Source organism: Saccopteryx bilineata, chromosome 6 (assembly GCF_036850765.1).
Source record: "Saccopteryx bilineata isolate mSacBil1 chromosome 6, mSacBil1_pri_phased_curated, whole genome shotgun sequence".
NCBI classification, from domain to species: domain Eukaryota; kingdom Metazoa; phylum Chordata; class Mammalia; order Chiroptera; family Emballonuridae; genus Saccopteryx; species Saccopteryx bilineata.
In genome coordinates, this window is record NC_089495.1 from 133,555,689 (window position 1) to 133,580,457 (window position 24,769).

General features: G+C 44.0%; 1 protein-coding gene across 2 annotated transcripts in view; it reads right to left on the reverse strand.

Annotated features, from left to right (window-relative positions):
* PTPRN2 (protein tyrosine phosphatase receptor type N2) overlaps positions 1-24,769 on the reverse strand; it is a 485,678-nt gene that overhangs the window by 448,643 nt on the left and 12,266 nt on the right. The gene's annotated exons all lie outside the window — the stretch shown is intronic.

Genomic DNA, 24,769 nt, shown 5'->3' on the forward strand with positions numbered 1-24,769 from the left:
AGCCTCTCCAGGCTTCTGCCAGCGCAGAGTTGGAGCCCAGTGAGAACCCACAATGTTCCAAAGAGGGGGTGGTACACAGTCACTGGCTAATGAAGATCTGTCATTCCCTACATAATCCTCACTCCCAAGTAAAACTTCATGGCATCATTTCTTTCTCTTTTCTACACCCTCCCCAAGATTGATACAATCACTTCTCCAACTCAGGTAGACACCTGTGAGGCCTGGAATTAGCACCATCTCAAAACATCATCCACAGGACTGCTAGTTTACAGAGGTACAGATTGTGAGTAAGATCACTAGAGTAGGGAAAATAAGGAGTGACTAGGGAATTCTCTGCTGCTCCCGATTGCTCACCCTCAGTATCTTGTCATGTCCCATTTTCCTTTAAGACTCTCAAAGTTTACAAGATGTCACTCAGCAGTAATTTCTTACAAGGGCAGTATACCAAACTTGGTATATTTACTTCCACACATACCTGAGCCAGGTGAGCTAGGAACCATTTATTAAAGGAACAAGACCCTGAGGCTGGACCTCGCACTCTGCGTCCTCATTGTGAGGGCTGGCTTGTCCTTCTTGGTACAGGTGGGCACACTTCTCCCAGGCCTGTCTGGGTCTGAGGCCAGTTCACTGAGTTATTTTTCACATTCCCAGGACCTTTGCCCAGACAAAAGGGTATGTCCAGTTTCTTTGTAGTCCTTCTTTTCATGTGTAATCAGATAAGTTGTTTGTTTTTTTTTGCTTTGGCTACCAGGAAGCTCAGGGCTCACTTTGCTATTAAGACATAACTGTCACTTCTGTTAGCAAAGCATTTACATTTTAACTGGAACATCTGCATTTCAATAATCTTTGCCAAAATGTTTGACCTGGAGCAGCTGGCAGCTGACCTGTGGCTAACTAGAGAGCTGAGTAGTATGAGTGATAATTTCGGCCCACGGAGTGTCTCCAGTGATATGCTCTACATTAGTCACTTTCTTTACTTTTCCCAGCCCTATGGGGTAAGCCCTACATTCTCCATTTTACATCTCAGGAAACTGAGACTCAGAAATTTAGACTGAAAGGGAGCATGTAAGCCCCTCCAGTAGAATCCCAGGTCCTCTCCTAATGTCCAGTAGATCCCAAGAGAGCTGCCTCAGGGCCCTTCACTCTGTGAGAGTCCCTCCAACTAAATGGACAGCAATGTGGCTGGAGACTCATATCAAACCTGCTTCACGTTTTAAGGGGACTTCCAGACATCAGAGAAAAACAGTGACAAGAAATCAAAGATTTGGAAACTGGTTATGTCCTCTGGGAAGACACATTTAATTCTCTCTCTTGGGTGAAAAGTACAGAGGAGTCGGCTTCAATTCAACATAAAGAGAACTTCCCAGGATCTTGAGATTCCCACCTGCCCCAGAGGTGGGAGGTCCCTGCAGCAGGAGCTTTGATCACAGCTTTAACCTTTTAATAAATCACTGATGGCAACATGTAAATGCCTTTGGAGGTGCGTCCAGCTAGCTGTGCTCAATATGTCACTGTCTGAGAGCAGGTGGTCACTGGACAGAGGCAGCCTCTGTCCCCTGAGTAATAATAAATGAGTTCTCTCTTCAGTGCTCAAAGAGCCAACTAGATAGGAAGAGACTGGCCAGGATGAGCATGGATAGAACTCCCAGCCGTTAACCCCATCCAGAGGCCTCAGTGCCAGCAGCCAGAAGAGGTTAGGACTTGAGAAGGGTTCACATGTGTCTTCTAAGGCTGAGACCACCATCATCACACTATACTCACCAGGGTATATGTGGTGGGTGTGGGCATCTAGTGCCCTCACCCAGACAAAACCACAGCTGGCAGAATCGAGAGTAAGTGTGGTGGCCACGCAGCTGAGCAGCCCCTGGCGATCTGTCTGTAGTGCTGCCAGTATGCTTGCTCCCCATCCCAAAGGGCCTCTGCACCCCACTCCACCCCATGACATTCCTTCTATGCAGGGAGGTCAACTCTTCTCAGTATTGCTTTCTTTTCACTTACTTTTCTGGGAGACCAGAGCCCCTCAGACTTGCTTCCATGATCTTCAAATGGGTCCCTGTCACTGGCCAGGGATCCACCCTGTTAAGCTAGCAATACCACGTGCCCAGCTGGGATGAAGTGAAGGTGGGGCACTGTGCCAACCTGTGGCTGCACCCGGACAACACAGGCCAAGAGCAACCTGGGACACCCAGGCTCCTCCCCTGCTGAAAAGCCCCTGGAGTAGGCATTCTTGTCCCTACATAAAAATCTAGTTTAAAATTGTGTGTGCACTCGGAAGGCAGAAACATAAAATAGAACACTTGTTCCTCCTCCCTCAGGAGATTACTTTCTATGGATAAAATTCCTCCGTAAATAATGCAAGGGTGGTAGATTCACAAAGGCCAACAGATCTATAAACTCCAAGAGAAGGAAACCCAGAGGGCACAAAGTAGGAGCCCAGTATCAGTTACCATGACAGCATCGAGCCAAATCCAAGACCGGAGCAACCAGGCGGTCACTTCCTGCCCGTCCTCTAGACAAGCCCCACTCAGATGCTTGTGCAGGCCAGGAGGAAGTGCTGCCATTCATCCAAATCAATGCGTAACCCACAGGATATTGAGGAATTCTGAGGAGAACACAGCCACACAGTGGTGATTAAACATGAATAAAATTAAGCACCTGCTCATGGTCCCCATACTCTAGAAGGCTGTCCTCATTACACCCTAGAACTGAACCGCTCCCCACTCTGGCCCCTGTGGACCCCAGGGACCCTCAGGGAGGCCCCTGTGATACCAGGTGACCCAGACTCCAGACCCCACCCTGTTTAGCTTGGCCACTAAAGCTCCAATGTCATCCTCAGGAAGCCGCCCAACCAGTGCATGGAAGCACTGCCCCTGGAAAATGCCACTGTAATCCTACACCCTCCATGGAAACTCCTGAAGACGTAGCAGGTGGGCTGAGAGCAGCCCTATCTCCATGGACAATTCAGACAGATCCTCCTGTCTCCTCACATGTGGACACTGCTGCTCTCATTTATGTGAATGGGAGAACACAGCAACCCTAATACTGGCTGCTTCTGAGCCTGAACCAGAGCTCTCGCCTTAAACAAACACCTCCTCTCCCTGCAGGAAATAAAATCCTAGATAAGCCACAAACGTGCTGCTGGGTAAGAACAGTCAAATTTAGCCAGAAGACTCTGGCCTCCTCACACTGAGCCCCCAAGGCACAAGTGTTGGAATCTCCCTCAATGAAGTCAAAAAGTTATTGGGAGTCAATGTAAGTGAGCTCTTCATTTGGAGACATTGAAACCAGGAGAAGGGCACCAGTAGGGTTACCCTGTGAACTGAGGTAGCTCCTGAACTTGGGAAGGGTAAATTTAGGACAGACAAGATGTAGGACAGTAAAACCCAGCAGGTCAGGAAAACTGAGCTAGTTGAAGGTAAGGACTGCATCTGATGCTTCTGACATCCAGATACCCGGGCATGCTCAGAATGCAGGAGAGGGTGCCACACGTGGGGTTCCAGGGATAATTCCAGTTTTTTTCTCAACACTGCTCTTATTCCCTTTCAAAAAACCTGTGAGGGGATGAAACTGTACTCCTGTATCAGCTAAGAACGGGAGACCTTGGCCCTGCTCTTCCTTCCCCATGCTCCGCTCTAGCCACACTGGCCACAACCACCGGGAGGGGAGTTGTCCCATTCAGCAGGCAGCCTCAGAATGCCAGGCCAGACCCTGTGGACATACCAGTCCTCCTGGAGGTGCTCCAGCAGTCTCTAATATTGAGACAGCAACTCCCATAAGAATAGTAACCTTTTGCTTGACCAGGTGGTGGCGCAGTGGATAAAGCGTCAACCTGGAAATGCTGAGGTCGCCGGTTCGAAACCCTGGGCTTGCCTGGTCAAGGCACATATGGGAGTTGATGCTTCCAGATCCTCCCCCCCTTCTCTCTCTCTGTCTCTCCCTCTCCTCTCTAAAATAAATAAATAAATAATAATAAAAATTTAAAAAAACAAAAACAAAACAAACCCTAAGGTCGTCGGCTCACCCGGTTTGAACACAGGCTCACCAGCTTGAGCAAGGAGTCACTCACTGTGCTATAGCCCCCTAGTCAAGGCACATATAAGAAAGTAATCCATGAACAGCTAAGGAGCTGCAATGAAGAATTGGTGCTTCTCATCTCTCTCCCTTTCTGTCTGTTTGTCCCTATCTGTCCCTCTCTCTGACTCTTTGTCAAAAAAAAAAAAAAAAAAGAATAGTAACCTTTCTTTCCGGTCAGCTGCTCTAGCCCTAAGTAGGCTGCCAAAAGTAGTCAGCTTGTCCAGGGTGACAGCCCGAACCCCAGCAAGCATGGCCATGCCTCTGGGTCCTGTGTGGCTTTTGGCAGGTGCCATGCCTTTTCTGGGCTTTATTCCTGGAATGCCATTATTTTTGTCAAGAAAATATTAAATAAAACAACAATGTCACCCCAATAATGTTTTAAATGGATTCCTTGAAGCCTGTAGCACAAGTGGTCTTAGAGCAAGGTAAACAAAACCACAGGACCTGTCCCTAAAATACAGTGTTTGTCCATCACCCAATCTGTTGGAAAAGTGTGGCCTGCATCTCTCACACTTTAACTCACTGTCCCTGCAGCTTCAAAGGGACTCCTGTGGTCTGAGGGAACGCCCTCCTTCAGGGAAGCTGCCACAGCCATTTGAGTGGTCTGGAGCAGGCACTGGGGGGACTTGCACCCTCTGAGGCACAGTTCAGCCCCCTCAGGCCTAGCAAAATCACTAATAGTACCTCTTTTGCTCCTTGAAGTGTCCATATGAGGAAGACAAATTACACTGTGACCCCACCAGCCAGGCATGAGAACTGCTCTTACTTATTCGGCTTACAGACCTGGCACTTGCACTGAGCCCCAGGTCCCTATTTGCTCTTCTGCAAAATGAAGGAGTTGTAACAGCTTTCAGGGACACTACAGGCATCAGACAGCTAAAAACAGCTGATCTGCCCTGACCAGATAGCTCGGTTGCTTAGCATTGTCCTAATACGCAGAAGTTGATGGTTTGAACATGAGTCAGAGCATACCTAGAAATGGACTGATATTTATGTCTCTCTCCCTCTCTTCTTCTCTCTCTAAAATTAATAAATAAATTTTTTAAAAACAGCTATTCTAAGGAAGTTCTTGGCCCAGCTGCCCCTGTCCTGCCAGCAGCCCTGCAGGGTTCCAGTTCACCTACCGCTCGCAGGGACGTTGGTAAGATTTCTCCATGTGTCAACATCAAAAGATATACAACAAGAATCCTAAAACACTGCCACCTTATTGATGGAGAACAATGTTCAGAAGGAAGTTCAAAAGACCTGTCAGTGAGGGTGTCACCTGCTGTGGGAGAGTGACTGTCAGGACCTCCCAGAAGCCCTCCTCTGCACCTGGCCCCAGTTCCATGGGTTGGCACCAGCTCTTCAACGGTAGGTATACAGCTGGTGGAGCCTTAAAGTGCAGGTCACAAATCATGTGAAAATAACATTCCTGGGTGCCTGGAGCCCCACCTCACTCCCCTTGCCAACCTGCCAAGCCCTCTCTGGGCTTATTCGTTCACTTGTGGAAACAAGTACTACAGGATACCTGCCTCCTAGGACAGGCCTTGCCATTATCACAGTGACCACCCCTCCTCCCCCGATATAGCACACTTGGGATGGCATACCGTCTAATCCTGAGAGTAACCTTATGATGCAGGTATGTCCACTCACCTTACTTTCAGATAAGGAAACCTACCACGTGCCATGAGAGAGGACACAGCTCTTAATACGAAACCCTTTGAGAACAGAAATCAACAGGCACAATTTGTGTCATCCCTGAAGTTAACCTGATTTATCAAAAAAAAAAAAAAAAAATGAATGGAAAGCCTCATTTAAATGTTCTTAAGAGAGAAGTCAGAAGCCTAACTCTGCAAGTAACTATCACAGCAACTCCTAATTTGCATATAAGAGACTCCTGCCCACATGTTGCTCCTGTAGGTGCAACATGGCATTTGTGAATTAACTCAATGTTCTTAGTTTGTCCACAGCAAGAAGGCTTATTGATCCATTCTGGTAAACCACACGTGGGCAGTACTCTATAAACTAGAACTGCTCTGCTGGTGAAGGGCCAGGTCTGAGAGCCCAAGTTTCTCATTTTACAAATGCCCCCACCCTTGCAAACTTGACCAAGTAAATAAATCTCAAAAATTCAGAAAGATTAAGTGGAACAGGGCATTTGTTAAACTATTCCTATAGTTCCTGGTAGCCAGAACTTTCCAATGGTTCTAGAAGTAACAACCCCAACAATTCTGATGAACATTTAGGGAAGGGGGGGCGTATTTTTCCAAAGTTAGAAGCTGGGAGGCAGTCAGACAGACTCTCGCATGCGCCCAACCGGGATCCACCCGGCATGCCCACTAGGGGGTGATGCTCTGCCCATCTGGGCCATTGCCCCATTGCACCTGGAGCCATTCTAGTACCTGAAGCGGAGGCTATAGAGCGGTCCTCAGCGCCCAAGCCAACTTTGCTCCAATGGAACCTTGGTGGCAGGAGGGGAAGAGAGAGACAGAGAGAAAGGAGAGGGGGAAGGGTGGAGAAGCAGATGGGTGCTTCTCCTGTGTGCCCTTCCCAGGAATCGAACCCAGGACTTCCACACACTAGGTGACACTCTACTGCTGAGCCAACCGGCCAGGGCTTAGGGTATTTTTTTAAATTACAAATTTACAACACCTATTGCTATAGAAAAGCACATTGCCTCAGGTCTGCACCCTAACAACTCTTTGGAAAGGGAACCCAGCAAAGCCTTTCTATTGCAACACAGGAAAACGTCCACTTTTGATGACTACAAGCAACCTCCAATATCTGTACATTTTCATTGAATACAAGAGACTTTAAAGAAAACAATAAGTGGTTTTACACACACACCAGCAGTTCATCTTTTCATTTTTTTCTTTTAATGCAAGCTGAAATTTTTCCCTGACCCCCCAAAACAGGGATGTATGTTGCTTACTCCCTCAGCTTCACACTAATTCCCTGCTTTTAAATGTGACCTTGGAGGTGCTGAACCGAGGGTCTGAACCTGACTCAGAAACTACATTTTAACACACATATTCCCCTTACACACACACACACCCCTACTCAGTCACATCTTAGTTTGAGAATCTCTGTGCAAGACAAAATGCTTCTTGTGGACAGAGAACCCTGGGCAGGCATTGACACTCCTGAAAAATCGTCGGCTTCCTGCTGCCGATACTTGACTGGAACTCCACGGATTGGGTAGTCATGGTCATCAAGAAAGGTGCTCGGAGACAGAAATCCCTTTAAACGTTTCAACAGCGGCAAGATCCTCGACTGTGATCACCCTTTCCCTGGTGCCAAGTGGATCAGCACAGAGGCCAATGGACAAGTATCCTCCAAGCTTTCGTGACCTCCAGTACAAGTCTTCTGAGTTGAGGAGAGGGGCAGACAGCCCCACCTGCATCTTCCTTTTGCCTGAGATATGGTAATGAAATCAACAGTGACAATTGTAGCAAATAAAAGTCAAGTTAATGCAGGAATGCCCAGAGCCTGTCTGCACTAAGACAACCCCCCTCCTCCCACAAATAAAATCAGCATTAAGTTAAAGTTCCCTATTATTAATAGTCCATTTAGCACTTAAAGCACACCACTGATCCTCACACGAATGCCCACACCTTGCTGGGGAGGCCTGAAGAAGAAAAATGTGCTGAATAACATATCATAAGAGTGAAGCTCTTCAATTACCCTGGCCTTAATAATTCATGAAGCATGTCCTCGTTGTACCACCAACCTCACAGTCACAGAGTTGGGAGGCTTGCAGTGGGCAATTCAGGATCAATGATGTGATGAATGCTGCCAGGGCCCGTGCCAAAACATAATGGGACCCAGCTCAAGCGCACATGCAGACTGAAGTACATTAACTAAATATCAAACTGAAGACATAAAAAGGCTTCTTTATACCGAGTACAGGTACATCAAAGACATGGAATGTGTCTCACTCCACCCCAGCATCAGCGGACAGTGGAGGTTAGTAGCCCAGTACTTCCCATAGCAAATGCTCCCTAGGACAGGAAGTGTGTACCTGGCTGCAGAGGCACTGTACACTGTGGCCAAACCAACATGCACAGAGAACTCTTGCTGCCTCATGCCAGCAAAGAAAGTGCCCACTGGCATCAGTGACCTGAGAGCTAAAACCCCAGCCACCAAGGCAAGACGGCAGACTTGCAGCTCAAGACCTGGGGATGGGAGGGGGCAGAATCATGACTTATCACCCAGCATTAACTATTCATCAAAGATCCTTTCTTGAAATTTGACACAGGAAGGACAGAATGAAACAGTAGGGCACATCAGGATGAACCAAAAGCATAAAAAAATGCAAGTTTTATTCATAGAGCAGTTTGCAAATTGGCCATGATGTTTCATAACCTGAAATTTAGGTGAGGTCATGCCAGCACCCAACTGATGCAAGCTGAGAAAACTGGCTTATAAAACCTTGGAAATACGGCTTTATTACAACGAATACTTGTAAATGGAGCTAATCACACAGCATCAGCTGCTCCAGGCAGCTCAGATAGGCAAGCTGGATATACATTCCTGCCCCAACACTGAAACACCCTCATCAGCTCAGGCCCACACCCCTTCTGCAAACCATGGCCTGAGATGAGGCCAAGTGTGGCCTGCTTTGGGGACAAAAGGGGCCCAAGACACCCAAGAGGACCTTAGGTTCAGTCTCACTCTCTTTCCTCTTATCTCTTAATAAACTTTGAAAAGATAGTGAGCTCTTCAAAAAGATTTCTATTTTCTAATGAATGCTCTTCTCTATTTACAGAATATATGTATGTTTTTTTATAACCTGCCATTAGTGATATTCTTTATATTTGCATATTTATTACAGCGGGTTCTGAAGCTACTGTGCCTGAGTGGGTCTATGGAACACACATTGTAATAGTTTCAACATCACAGGGCCACCCTGAGGACTGAACAAGATAATATGAATAAAGACCACAAAGCAGTGCCAGGTACACAACCGACTATATTATTAACTAAATCTCTAGAGGTTGTTCCACTCCATTTTTTAATAGTTGCCAGATTCTATTATATGAATGCAGTGATGCATTTAACCAGTGTTTTCTCACAAAAAATTAAATAAATAATAAGTTGTTTCTAGAAGTCTAACAAAAATAAGGCAACAGTGGAGATTCTCATGCCAACACCTTTGCACATGTGTGTGACAAGGTTGTAGGGCAAATTTCTACAAGTGGAATTTCAGTTAATAGAGTTGTGTATTTTGTGATGGATACAGCTAACCACCCTGTAAGAAGTGGGGGTGACTCCATTCCCTCCAAGAGGTCATGGGAGTAGGGCCACATCATTCTCTCATGGTCCCCAAATTCCCTTATTGATCACCCAATGCCTCTGAAGCTTGAAGACCAAGCATGAACATGAATAGTACTCAGCCCCAGGTATAGCATTAGCAGGGAGCCAGGCATCTACACCCGATTCCAATGCCAGTCCCGCTGAGTGCCCGTAGGAACAGCTGCCCAATCCTCTCATCTCCCACTGACTACTCAATCTCTGTTTAAAATTGTTTTTGCTTTAGCTTTATGTGGTATATGTTTGTTTACAGGACAGGAAAAGAGACTGTCAGGTAAGGCCCAAAGAGACTGGCTCATCCAGCAGGTCAAGCCCCAAGAAAGCCTCTGTGGCCTAAATTAGCCAGGAACACAAAGGAGAATAAAGGCCTTGCTGGAGCAAACCCAAGAACTGGGCACTGGGGCAAGCAGGGGCCATGCAGTCCCTTTGGAAGCTTGTTTGCTTCTTAGTGGGATCTGCATTCAGGAGAAACTACAGGGAGACCCCTGTCCCTGGTGCTGCCTTTCTACAAATCCTACATGGCCCAGGGATGCAGGCACAGCTTGGAAAACCACACTGTGGGAAGAGAAGCAAGGGAGAACAAACAAGCATGAGGTTTCTCCTTCATAAAACCACATGGTTCCCAGGATAGAGAGAACCCACACTGCATGGCAGAATCTGACTGTATTTGCCACAGAGGTTAACTTTTAGAGTACACATCATACCTGCAATATTTGTGGCTATGTGACATAGATTGTCAAAACAGAGCTAAATAGGCAACTTTCAAATACAACAATATGGAAAGGGAACTTTACAGATAGCCAAGACCCATTCTGAGGGGAGAAAGAGCCCCCCCCCCCCACCCAACCCAATCATCTCCACCCTATGTGGGGTCCATCCTGTCTGTCACTAAGTGGTCATGCCCACAAAAGTACAGCTTCCTTTGGAATCCCAGGGCCCTGAGGACCCCAAACTCAGATCCCTCTCATGTGGGATCTGTGGCCTTGGGACCAGAAGTGTGGGTGTTAGGGGGCCAGGATGCCAATCTACCATGTCACAACTTCACACAATAAACAGAAACAGCCAAGCCTCACCACAACCATCCCATTACAAACAAGGAGCCAGAGGCACAGAGATGTTCGTGACTTCATTGTCACCAGACGAAGCCCACTTATCAACCGCAGTGCCAACCTCTGAGTACACTAACTTCCTTAGAACCGCTCACTGAGATTATAAAGAGCTCTGATGGCTTTGAAAATCAACCAAATTACATTTTTGTCTACAGACGTCAGAAGGTCTTATTATTCGAAGAAGAGAACATGAGACAGAGGTCTGCAGTGACACTGTAGACTCCTCTCCATGCCTGTGACCTTCAAAGGTGAGGGGGCCCTGGACTAGGGAAACTGGGCCCTTTATGAGCTTCTGGATTTCCTTCCTTTAAATGTCTCCAAAAGAGTAAAGGATTTTTCTTCATCGTTTTCTTCCAGTGAGGAAGAGGGTAAAGAAGAGCCCCACGTCCTTCTCAGTTTAGCTCCTGGTATCACAGGTTACCTGACACCACTGTTTTTATGGTGGGTCTATAAGCAAACAGTAAAACCACAAAAATGATCAAAATTAAAGGAGGCTAAATGGCTTTCAGTCCACTGAATGAATGACTATATCTTGCTCTGTGCTTCCCCGGGTATTTATGGTATTTATTCAGATCTTTTCTAGGCCAGAAAATTCCTGAGCTCATGGCAGGATGTTCTGTCACTGTGACAAACAGGCTGAGGCTGGGCTGTGCCTGTGATTGCATTTTCCTCCCTCCACACAGAATATATTAGACATTACACAGGCAGCATTTATTTTAGGAAGGCTTTTCATTCTGGCAATGTGAAATGTCAAGGCTGAGCCTTGGTGGGCTCTCTGCAGACCTGCAGGCCCACTAATTATCTGACAAATGCACAAGTTCCTGCCATGAGCTGAGTGGTCTGGCCCAACCCCCAAAGCAAGTAACCCAACATCCAAGTTAATTAACCGATTGCAAATGCAGGAGGAAGATGAATCCGGCAGGGACACAGCCCTTCAAGACAGAGACAAGAGGCAGGCATCATGCTGGAAGCAGTCAGCAATGAAGAGTGGGGAAATGTCAGGAGCTCTCAGGAAGGGGAAGAATCTGAAAGGGTTCCAGCCCAGGATACAGGTGCCATGTCCTCTCCATCCCAGATGTGGGGAATGGTGGTCATCCTGACACAGAAATGACCAGCATGCTGCTAGTACATCCGTTACTGTTACTAAGACATGCATAAAAGAAGGTGACTTTCATTTACTAAAAGCATGTCCAGCCTGACCAGGCAGTGGTGCAGTAGATAGAGCGTCAGACTGGGATGCAGAGGACCCAGGTTCAAGACCCCGAGGTCGCCAGCTTGAGCGCGGGCTCATCTGGTTTGAGCAAAGCTTACCAGCTTGGACCCAAGGTTGCTGGCTTGAGCAAGGGGTTACTCAGTCTGCTGAAGGCCCACAGTCAAGGCACATATGAGAAAGCAATCAATGAACAACTAAAGTGTTGCAACAAAAAATTGATGATTAATGCTTCTCATCTCTCTCCATTCCTGTCTGTCCCTGTCTGTCCCCCTCTCTGACTCTCTCTCTCTGTCTCTGTAAAAAATAAAATAAATAAATAAAGTCAACATTTAAAAAAAAAGCATGTCCATAAACTATATACTTATGAATACATGTACTTCAATTTTCTTATTTTATATAAGTAGATAATTTGGTTACTCATAATATAATAAAACCCCTTAGTTTTTTTCCTCTGTTACTCCCAGAGACAGTAGAAACATTAAAAGATTCCTTCTGGGATCCTTGGTTTAGGAGGGAAAAAATAAAACTTTTAGACAAGATTTCCTTTCTCCAACTTGGCAAGGAAACCAGCAGAGAAAGAGGTCTTCAAATATTGGTGTCAATCATAGCTTGATTTATATTGCTCAAAATTGTGAGATTCACCACAAATCTTAAGCAAATACTCCTGGAACAGACCTCATTCACCTGCCACATTTCATAGAAATATTCCTTCAACATGACGACCACAGTTAACTCTGCTGTGTGGTATATTTGGAAGTTAAGAAAGTTCTCATCGCCTGACCAGGCAGTGGTACAGTGGATAGAGCATTGAACTGGGATGCGGAAGGATCCGGGTTCGAGACCCCAAGGTCGCCAGCTTGAGCGCGGGCTCATCTGGTTTGAGCAAAAAGCTCACCGGCTTAGACCCAAGGTCGCTGGGCTCTAGCAAGGGGTTGCTCGGTCTGCTGAAGGCCCTCGGTCAAGGCACGTATGAGAAAGCAATCAATGAACAACTAGGAAGTCGCAGAACGCAACGAGAAACTGATGATTGATGCTTCTCATCTCTCTCTGTTCCTGTCTGTCTGTCCCTGTCTATCTCTGCCTTAAAAAAAAAAAAAAAGAGAAAAGATTTTTTTCTTTTTTCTTCGTTTTTGCATCTATATGAGATAATGATATTAATTAAACTTACTCGGGAATTATTTCAAAATATATGTAAGTCAAGTCATTAGGCTATACACCTTAAACTTATACTGTGCTATATATATATATATATGTCAATTATATCTCAATAAAATTTAAACAATAAAAAAAGAGAAATATTTAAAATAGAGGTGTCAATTTTTTTTATTTCACAGACTAGTAACCTTTTCTTTTTAATTTGGGGAAAATTAAACAAGGTTCCCAAATGTTTCTGTTTCCAATTAAAAAGCCCTAAAAAAAAAAAAAAAAAAAGAACTTACCACATGCTATGATAATCAGTTCTTAAAAGAAAAAAATCACCAAGACACATCATAATTAAAATACCAAAGCTAAGTGATAAAGAGAAAATATTAAAACTGCTAGAGAAAAAAAGACTATCACCTACAAAGGAGCCCCCATAAGGATGACTTCTGACTTCTCAACAGAAACACTTGAGGCCAGAAGGGAATGGCAAGAAATATTCAAAGTAATGCAGAACAAGAGCCTACAACCAAGACTACTTTATCCAGCAAGGCTATCGTTTAAAATTGAAAAAGAAATAAAAAGTTTTCCAGACAAAAAAAAACTCAAGGAATTCACTACAACCAAACCACAGCTGCAAGAAATGCTAAGGGGCCTGTTGTAAACAGATCAAAGGAGAAAAAGAATACAGCAAAAGAGGAATACAGTTTTAAAGAATAAAATGCCAATAAACAACTACATATCAATAATAACCTTAAATGTAAATGGATTAAATGATCCGATCAAAAGATATAGGGTAGGCCCTGGCCGGTTGGCTCAGCGGTAGAGCGTCGGCCTGGCGTGCGGGGGACCCGGGTTCGATTCCCGGCCAGGGAACATAGGAGAAGCACCCATTTGCTACTCCACCCCTCCCCCTCCTTCCTCTCTGTCTCTCTCTTCCCCTCCTGCAACCGAGGCTCCATTGGAGCAAAGATGGACCGGGCACTGGGAATGGCTCCTTGGCCACTGCCCCAGGCGCTAGAGTGGCTCTGGTCGCGGCAGAGCGACGCCCCGGAGGGGCAGAGTATCGCCCGCTGGTGGACAGAGAGTCGCCCCCTGGTGGGCGTGCCGGGTGGATCCCAGTCGGGCACATGTGGGAGTCTGTCTGACTGTCTCTCCCCGTTTCCAACTTCAGAAAAATACAAAAAATAAATAAATAAATTAATTAATTAAAAAAAAAGATATAGGGTAGCTGCATGGATAAGAAAACAGGACTCATACATATGCTGTCTACAAGAGACACACCTTAAAACAAAAGATGCACATAGACTGAAGATAAAAGGATAGAAAAAAATATTTCACGCAAATGGAAATGAAAAAAAAGCTGGGGTAGCAATACTTATATCAGACAAAATGGACTTTAAAACAAAGGCTATAGTAAGAGATAAAGAAGGTCACTACATAATGATAAAGGGAGCAATCCAACAGGAAGATATAACCGTTATAAATATCTACACACCTAATATAGGAGCACATAAATATATAAAGCAGACTTTGATGGCTGTAAAGGGTGAGATCAACAGCAAGCAATACTATAATAGTAGGGGATTTCAATACCCCACTAACATCACTAGATAGATCCTCAAGAAAGAAAATTAACAAAGAAACAGCAGACTTAAAGGATATACTAAATCATCTCGATTTAATAGATATCTTCAGAACCTTTCACCCTAAAGCAGCAGAATATACATTTTTTTCAAGTGCTCATGGTACATTCTCTAGGATAGACCACATGTTAGGGCACAAAAGCGGTCTCAACAAATTTAAGAAGATTAAAATCATATCAAGCACTTTCTCTGATCACAATGGCATGAAACTAGAAATCAACCACAACAGAAAAACTGAAAAATACTCAAACAAATGGAAACTAAATAGCATGTTATCAAATAACGAATGGGTTAACAATGGGATCAAAGAAGAAATAAAAAAATTCCTAGAAACAAACGATAATGAGCATACATCAACTCAAAATGTATGGGACACAGCAAAAGCAGTCCTAAGAGGAAAGTTCATAGCACTACAGGCACACTTTAAGAAGCTAGAAAAAGCTCAAATAAACAACTTGACCTTGCATCTAAAAGAATTAGAAAAAAAACAGCAATTAAAGCCCAGAGCTAGTAGAAGGAAGGAAATAATAAAGATCAGAGCAGAAATAAATGACATAGAGGCTAAAGAAACAATACAGAGGACCAATGAAACCAGGAGCTGGTTCTTTAAAAAGGTAAACAAGATCGATGAACCTTTAACCAGACTCACCAAGAAAAAAAGAGAGAGGACTAAAATAAATAAAACTAGAAATGAGAGTGGAGAAATAACAACTGACACAACAGAAATACAAAATATTGTAAGAAAATACTGTGAAGAACTGTACGCCAAAAAACTAGACAACCTAGATGAAATGGACAAATTCCTTGAAACATATAATCTTCCAAAAATCAATCTGGAAGAATCGGAAAACCTAACCAGACCAATTACAACAAACGAGACTGAAACAGTTATCAAAAAACTCCCAAAAAGGAAAAGTCCTGGGCCTGATGGCTTCACAAGTGAATTCTATCAAATATTCAAAGAAGAACTAACTCCTATCCTTCTCAAGCTATTTCAAAAAATTCAAGAGGAAGGAAGACTTCCAAGCTCCTTTTATGAGGCGAGTATAATTCTGATTCCAAAACCAGGCAAAGACAACACAAAGAAAGAAAATTATAGGCCAATATCCCTGATGAATTTATGCTAAAATCCTCAACAAAATATTAGCATACCGATCCAGCAATATATGAAAAAAATCATACACCAGGATCAAGTGGGATTTATTCTTGGGAGGCAAGGCTGGTACAATATTCGCAAATCAATCAATGTGATTCATGACATAAACAAAAGGAAGGAGAAAAACCACATGATAATTTCAATAGATGCAGAAAAAGTATTTGATAAAATCCAGCACCCATTCATAATCAAAACTCTCAGCAAAGTGGGAATACAGGGAACATACCTCAACATGATAAAGGCCATCTATGACAAACCCACAGCCAACATCATACTCAATGGGCAAAAATTAAAAGCAATTCCCTTAAGATCAGGAACAAGGCAGGGGTGCCCCCTTTCACCACTCTTATTCAACATAGTTCTGGAAGTCCTAGCCACGGCAATCAGACAAGGAAAAGAAATAAAAGGCATCCAAATTGGAAAAGAAGAAGTAAAACTATCATTATTTGCAGATGATATGATATTGTATATAGAAAACCCTAAAGTCTCAGTCAAAAAACTACTGGACCTGATAAATGAATTCGGCAACGTGGCAGGATATAAAATTAATACTCAGAAATCAGAGGCATTTTTATACACTAACAATGAACTGTCAGAAAGAGAAATTAAGGAAGCAATCCCCTTCACCATTGCAACCAAAAAAATAAAGTACCTAGGAATAAATTTAACCAGGGAGATTAAAGACTTGTACTTGGAAAATTATAAAACATTGATAAAAGAAATCAGGGAAGATACAAACAGGTGGAAGCATATACCATGCTCATGGTTAGGAAGAATAAACATCATTAAAATGTCTATATTACCCAAAGCAATTTATAAATTCAATGCAATACCGATTAAAATACTGGCCCTGGCCGGTTGGCTCAGCGGTAGAGCGTCGGCCTGGCGTGCGGGGGACCCGGGTTCAATTCCCGGCCAGGGCACATAGGAGAAGCGCCCATTTGCTTCTCCACCCACCCCCTCCTTCCTCTCTGTCTCTCTTCCCCTCCTGCAGCCAAGGCTCCATTGGAGCAAAGATGGCCCGGGCACTGGGGATGACTCCTTGGCCTCTGCCCCAGGCGCTAGAGTGGCTCTGGTCACGGCAGAGCGACGCCCCAGAGGGGCAGAGCATCGCCCCCTGGTGGGCAGAGCGTCACCCCTGGTGGGCGTACTGGGTGGATCCCGGTCGGGCGCATGTGGGAATCTGTCTGACTGTCTCTCCCCGTTTCCAGCTTCAAAAAAATACAAAAAACAAAACAAAACAAAACAAAAAAAGAACAAAAATACCAATGACTTACTTCAAAGATATAGAATACATATTCCAAAAATTTATATGGAACCAAAAGAGAATACAAATAGCCTCAGCAATCTTGAAAAGGAAGAATAAAGTGGGAGGTATCACAGTTCCGGATATCAAGTTATACTACAAGGCCATTGTACTCAAAACAGTCTGGTACTGGCATAAGAACTGGCATATAGATCAATGGAACAGAACTGAGAACCCAGAAATAAACTCACACTTTTATGGACAACTGATATTTGACAAAGGAGGTAAGAGCATACATTGGAGTAAAAACAGCCTCTTCAACAAATGATGTTGGGAAAATTGGACAGCTACCTGCAAAAAAAATGAAACTAGACCACCAACTTACACCATTCACAAAAATAAACTCAAAATGGATAAAAGACGCCCTGGCTGGTTGGCTCAGTGATAGAGCGTTGGCCTGGCGTGCAGGAGTCCCGGGTTTGATTCCTGGCCAGGGCACACAGGAGAAGCGCCCATCTGCTTCTCCATCCCTCCCCCTCTCCTTCCTCTCTATCTCTCTCTTCCCCTCCCACAGCCAAGGCTCCATTGGAGCAAAGATGGCCCGGGCGCTGAGGATGGCTCTGTGGCCTCTGCCTCAGGCACTAGAATGGCTCTGGGTGCAACAGAGCAACGCCCCAGAGGGGCAGAGCATTGCCCCCTGATGGGCATGCCTGGTGGATCCCGGTCAGGCACATGCGGGAGTCTGTCTGACTGCCTCCCCGTTTCCAGCTTCGATAAAATGCAAAAAAAAAAAAAAAAAAAATGGATAAAAGACTTAAATGTAAGCCGTAAAACCATAAGCATCTTAGAAGAAAACATCGGCAGTAAGCTCTCTGACATCTCTCGCAGCAATTTATTTGCCGATTTATCTCCATGGGCCAGTGAAATAAAAGACAGGATAAAAAAATGGGACTATATTAAACTAAAAAGCTTCTGCACAGCTAAGGACAATAAGAACAGAATAAAAAGACAAACTACACAATGGGAGAATATATTTGACAATACGTCTGATAAGGGGTTAATAACCAAAATTTGTAAAGAACTTATAAAACTCAATACCAGGAAGACAAACAATCCAATCAAAAAATGGGCGAAAGAAATGAATAGACACTTCTCCAAAGAGGACATACAGATGGCCAACAGGCATATGAAAAAATGCTCAACATCACTAATCATTAGAGAAATGCAAATTAAAACCACAATAAGATATCATCTGACACCAGTCAGAATGGCGCTCATCAATAAAACAACACAGAATAAGTGCTGGCGAGGATGTGGAGAAAAGGGGACCCTCCTGCACTGCTGGTGGGAATGCAGACTGGTGCAGCCACTGTGGAAAACAGTATGGAGATTCCTCAAGAAATTAAAAATCGAACTGCTTTTTGACCCAGCTATACCACTGTTAGGAATATACCCCAAGAACACCATAGCACTGTTTGAAAATAAGAAATGCACCCCCATGTTTATGGCAGCATTGTTCACAATAGCAAAGATCTGGAAACAGCCCAAGTGTCCGTCAGTAGACGAGTGGATTAAAAAGCTTTGGTACATATATACTATGGAATACTACTCAACTATAAGAAATGATGACATCGGATCATTTACAACAACATGGATGGACCTCGATAACATTATACTGAGCAAAATAAGTAAATCAGAAAAAACTAAGAACTATATGATTCCATACATAGGTGGGACATAAAAATTAGACTCAGAGACATGGACAAGAGTGTGGGGTTACGGGGTGGGGGGAGGAGAGGGAGGGGGTTGGGGAAGGGGAGGGGCACAAAGAAAACCAGTTTAGAAGGTGACAGAAGACAATTGGACTTTGGGTGATGGGAAAGCAGCATAATCAAATGTCAAAATAACCTGGAGATGTTTTCTCTGAACATATGTACCCTGATTTATCAATGTCACCCCATTAAAATTAATTTAAAAAAAAAAACTAAAAAAAAATAAATCAACAAAACAACAAAAATCTGACCAACATGAGAATATGGAGAAAAGAGAATCTTAGTGCACTGTTGATGGGATTACAAATTGGTGCAGCCACTATGGAAACCAGTATGGAGATTCCTCAAAAACTTAAAAATAGAACTACCTTATAAACCAGTAATTTCATTTCTGTGTGTTTATCAGAAGAACCAAAAAAAACCCCACAACTAATTCAAAAAATATATACATTCCTGTGTTCATTGCAGCATTATTAGTGGTACATATACAGCAGTGGAATATTACTTGCCTATAAAAAAGAATGAAATCTTACTATTTGTGACAACATGGGACACTAATGGTGCTGCAATGAACAAAAGAATGTATGTATCTTTTTCTTTTTCGTTTTTTAAGATTTTACTTATTTATTTTAGAGCAAGGAGAGAGACAGAGAAAGGCAATAGAAGAAGAGCAGGAAGCATCAATTCATAGTTGCTTCTCGTATGCGCCTTGATCCGGCAAGCCCAGAATTTCAAATCAGTGACCTCAGGGCTCCAGGACGATGTTATATCCACAGCACCACCACAGGTCAGGCCCATATGATTTTTCTTATATATGGAATCTAAATAACAAAATAAACAAACAGAAACAGACTCACAGATACAGAGAACAGGTTGCCAAGTACGAGGGTGGTTGGAGAATAGGTGAAAAAGGTGAAGGATTCAGAAATACAAATTGGTAGTTATAAAATAGTCATGAGAATGTAAAGTACAGCATAGGGAATATAGTCAATAATATTGTACTTACTATATACGGTGTCAGGTAGATAACTTCATAAGTTATGTAAATGTCTAATCACCACTATGCTGTACACCTGAAGCTAATAAAATACTGAATGTCAAATGTAATTGAAAAAAAATAAAAAGATTAGCCTTTGATGTGATCATCATGCTACAAAAAGAAAAAGAAAAAAAATCACTAACATAAAAAAATATATATACCCTGGCCGGTTGGCTCAGCGGTAGAGCGTCGGCCTGGCGTGCAGGGGACCCGGGTTCGATTCCCGGCCAGGGCACATAGGAGAAGCGCCCATTTGCTTCTCCACCCCCCCCCCTCCTTCCTCTCTGTCTCTCTCTTCCCCTCCCGCAGCCAAGGTTCCATTGGAGCAAAAGATGGCCCGGGCGCTGGGGATGGCTCCTTGGCCTCTGCCCCAGGCGCTATAGTGGCTCTGGTCTTGGCAGAGCGACGCCCCGGAAGGGGCAGAGCATCGCCCCGTGGTGGGCAGAGCATCGCCCCCTGGTGGACAGAGCGTCGCCCCTGGTGGGCGTGCCGAGTGGATCCCGGTAGGGCGCATGCGGGAGTCTGACTGTCTCTCCCCGTTTCCAACTTAAGAAAAATACAAATATATATATATAATCTCAAAATATTAAAATGTCTTTCAAAGTAAATAAATCTATCCTGATGGAAACCAGTCACTTGTCCCTTCTACATTGAGAACACCACATCTGTTCCACCCTCACCAGGTGACCAAATTCAGGGAAATGACCCACACTGGTACATCCCCCATGCACTGATCTTCAAGTTATAAATGGGACTTTGTAAGAAAGTATAAGTTGAATTCCCAGAACTGGATCATCACTAAGTGATCTAGAGAGAAATCGAGTTTGGAGCTCCACAAAACTGGCTCTGCTTCTCTGACATTTGAGGACCTAACACAATGTTCCTGCCTGGCGGCTGGGACAGAGCCAGACACAGGGCAGACTGGTAAGCCTGGGCATATGTGTGTCTACCTGACCTTGCTGCCCACAAAGACATGGATGCCTGGCCATTCCTATAAAAGGAGAAATATAATCACTTGTCCAGGAAGAGGAATGGGAGGCCATGGGACACAAAAACATCTGCTGCTCTACTGCTGGAAAAGCAGCCACCTCACCATCAAAACCCAGCAGGACACAGTGGCCTCATCTCTCTGCAGCTGCTCTGTCTTTTCCACTTACCAACATTCTGCCACCACTGCCTGCATTCTACCCTTTTGCTCCCCCAAGCTTCTAAGCAAAGTCACAGAAAGCACACACCATCTAGTCTAAAACACCTCCCACTTTGTCCCATCAGAAAATGCAGAGTGCTAGGCAAAGACTGGGATTGGGGGTAAGTTGTGTTACAGGAGATCAAGCAGCACCTGCTCAGTGTGGTGTTTGTCTCCTCCTTTGGGTTAGAAAGTTTATAGTAACCCCTGTCTCCTGGGCCTTCACTCCTCCTAAACCAGGTGGCCTCATCTCCCTGACCCTCCTCCCCTCTGCCTTCACCCACTTTGGGTCCCAGTTCCCCTGCCTCTCTGCCAGATTTAAGTAAGGGGTGCTGCTTCCACCTGGAACCTCACAAATCAGAAATACCCCCTGGGGCAATGAACACAGGGTTTTTTGAATCAAAATGGAGCTGTCAAGGAGAGGAAACACATGAATGCAGTCCTCAAATCCACCACAGAATCAGGTACTGTCAGCTGTGGAGGGACCTTGCTCAGCATGGACCATGGGCCCTGGAGGGCTCAGCTTGCCTGACATCATAAGCTGCTCTGTGAGGTCAGGACAAGACAGCTGAGCACTCACGCCTGCCCACTCTGCCCAGCATGCCAAAGCCAGACACGAGCCCTTCTTTCTCACTCTCATTTCCTTTCCACAAACACTTCACTCTGTTTTTCCTAGTTGGTAATTTATGACACAGCCCAGAGAAGAAGCCAAAGGTCATCAATTCCAAACACAAGCCAAGCAAAGCACAGAGTGGAGAAACAGATAACAACCTTGCAGGCTCTAAACTCATCACCCATCAGCAAGGGCTCCTAAAGATGATGGGTCACCTTTTAGCCACTCCATGCTGGCATATGAACACTTTATGTCCTGGTGGATTGAGGTCAACTTCAGTTTGTGCCTAAGGAAACAGATCACAGCACAGAAGCTGAGATGCTTTTATGTATTTTTAGGGGTTTATAGAAGAGCTTTCTTCCTTCACCCAAGCAGCTGCCCCAGACAGCAAAGTCATAAACACCATAAAGAAGAAGAGGGGAGGAAGGCCAGGACACAGGCTGTCCTGGACACCCAGTGCCCCAGTCCCCCATGCACAAGCATTGTGTGTGGTGAGTTTTCAAGCAGGACCTACACTCCAGCTCCTTATTTCATTTCATTATATTCTGTCTGTTGAAGAATCTGGGATTTTTTTGTGTTCGCTTCTTGTTCTTTTTAAATAAGGCCCATGTTTGTAGGCACATCTAATGAAAAGCAACTATTTCTTAAGGGTCCCAAAGGTAAAATCCACTTTCATAGGCGCCACTTTACTTTCATTTCCTGACAAGAATTAGAAAACACAACCAAGTAAATATCCCTGGAATAAAAAATGCAGTACTTAATCACCAAAGTCTTCTCATGTGGAGACACAGAAGAGCTTCCCAAACCAAGGACAGTATATGTGGCATGGAAAATAGTTCTCTAGAGTCATTAAGTGAATTAACTTAATAAAATTTCTTTATAGGACAAACACTAGGAACACATGGGAAAGAGAAAGACCCTGGTAAACTACTGGAGGCAGGAAAGGTTCTGAAGGCAGAGAAGGTTCTAGAGGCAGGAAAGGGTCTACTCTGGAAGGCAGTGAAGGTACTAGAAGGAGGGAACGTTCTAGAGGCAGGGAGCATTCTGGAGGCAGAAAACATTCCTGAAGGGAGGGAAGGTTCTGGAGGGTACAGAAGGTTTTGGAAGGCAGGGAACTAGAGGGTAGGGATACTGCCTTGTTAATATTTGCATGTCTAGTACCTAGTACAAGTCCTGGAACACAGTAGCTGCTCAGTCTATTGTTCTGACCAGAGGTTCTCTAAGCTGGCTACTTGTATAATTCAGTGGAAAACTGAAGTTCTTCATTCAAAGTGAGAATAAAGGGAGCTGACACAGGATAAATATCCGAATTTCCCTCAAAATGTCATTTTGTTTGGTCCTGGTCAGTGATGTGAACAACTGTGAAGCCACCTGGATGCTGTAACATGCCACCTTCCTCCAGGAGATGGCTCTTTCTTCTCTCTAGTGTCCAAGAGCCCAAGGACCCTGTCAGCCTTATCCAAACAAGATGATACTGCTCACAGCTGGGCCTCAGTGCCCACGAAGGCTGTCCTATCTCTGTTGGACCATTTATCCTAGCATCTTTGATATTCTAGAGGAACTGGTACAACGTTTGGAATACGGTAACAATATATCCATGCCTGGGTAGAATCTTTTAAAATGAGGCTTTGATTTTGGAATTAGTATCCATTTAAAATACAGTCTTTGTGAGATATTATTTTTATACAAGATCAGCTCTAATGGTCTCAAACATTCTTTTTATCCATAGTGCTTGACTTTAAATTTACCTTGGATATCTGTTGTTCTCTCAGAGTTCCTAAGGAAAACATTTAATCATTAAACAAATGCTATATATTCTTCAGCAATGTCAATTTAGACTGAACATACCACTCTTCATGTTACTAATAGACTTTTTGATATCTCAATAATATAGTTTACTAGTGCCCTAAGGCGAATTTGACATCTACATCACTATCTCAAAACCTTTGGATAATAAGAAGCAGCATATCTATATAAATATCCACATTCTCAGCTTGATGCACATTTTTCTCTTCCCATAATAGCACTAAATCAAGATGTTCTTTGAGAACTACACCTTACTTCCTAAAGATACAACATAGATATAACCAAGAAGAATCTAATGTCTTACTAAAGATTCATATTCTTTTTGTCCCTTATACACCTACCATAGTCTTTACTAACTAATTTTTCACTCCCACACTGTTATTTTGATATTGCCTTGGTCCATTCTTCTAGACATGTGCTCGTCATATGAATTCCATATGTACCAGCAATGTAATTTACACATTTCTAGTTATTTGATCTGTGTGTGGGCACCCACATCTTCTATGACAAGTATAAATTAAAATCTAAGTTCATTGGCCTAACCTGTGGTGGCGCAGTGGATCAAGCATCGACCTGGAACGCTGAGGTTGCTGGTTCAAAACCCTGGGCTTACCTGGTCAAGGCACATATGGGAGTTGATGCTTCCTGCTCCTCTCCCTTCTATCTATCTATCTATCTATCTATCTATCTATCTATCTATCTATCATCTATCTATCTCTGTCTCTCTTCTCTAAAATGAATAAAAATAATTAAAAAAAAGAAAAATATATATAAGTTCATTATATGTTGGGAATAGACAACTATTGGAAATTGTTATAGAAATTAGAAAATAACTAGATCCCACTTCTTAGGAGAAAAAACTAAGAATCTAATCTTTATTCTAAAAGAGGTTTTTTCGATTTAAAAAATGCTTCCTTCTGCTTAGGCTCCCACTTTGAAAGACTCCTGAAAAAGAACATTCTCTGGGTTTTCATTATCCTCACTTGATATACCCTCTTAAAGTACTTTCTTCTTGCCTTAAACAAGGCAAAAGCAAACAGAATCCCCAAGGCCTGGTGTGGTCACCAGGGAGACGTGTGTACAGTAGACTTGGGCAGTAACCACCAGGTGGAGTACAACCTGTGCACTGGGTCACCCTGCACAGGGACCCTGCCAGGCTCCTGCCAGAAGAGGAATTTCAGTACCAAATTGGTTCTATAAGAATTGAAAGTTTCACCTGACCAGGTGGTGGCACAGTGGATGGAGCATCGAACTGGGATGCAGAGGACCCAGGTTCGAGACCCCGAGGTCACCAGCTTGAGCGTGGGCTCATCTGGTTTGAGCAAAAATTCACCAGCTTGGACCCAAGGTCTCTAGCTCAAGCGGGGGGTTGCTCAGTCTGCTGAAGGCCCATGGTCGGGGCACATATGAGAAAGCAATCAATGAACAACTAAGGTGTCGCAATGCGCAACAAAAAACTGATGATTGAGGCTTC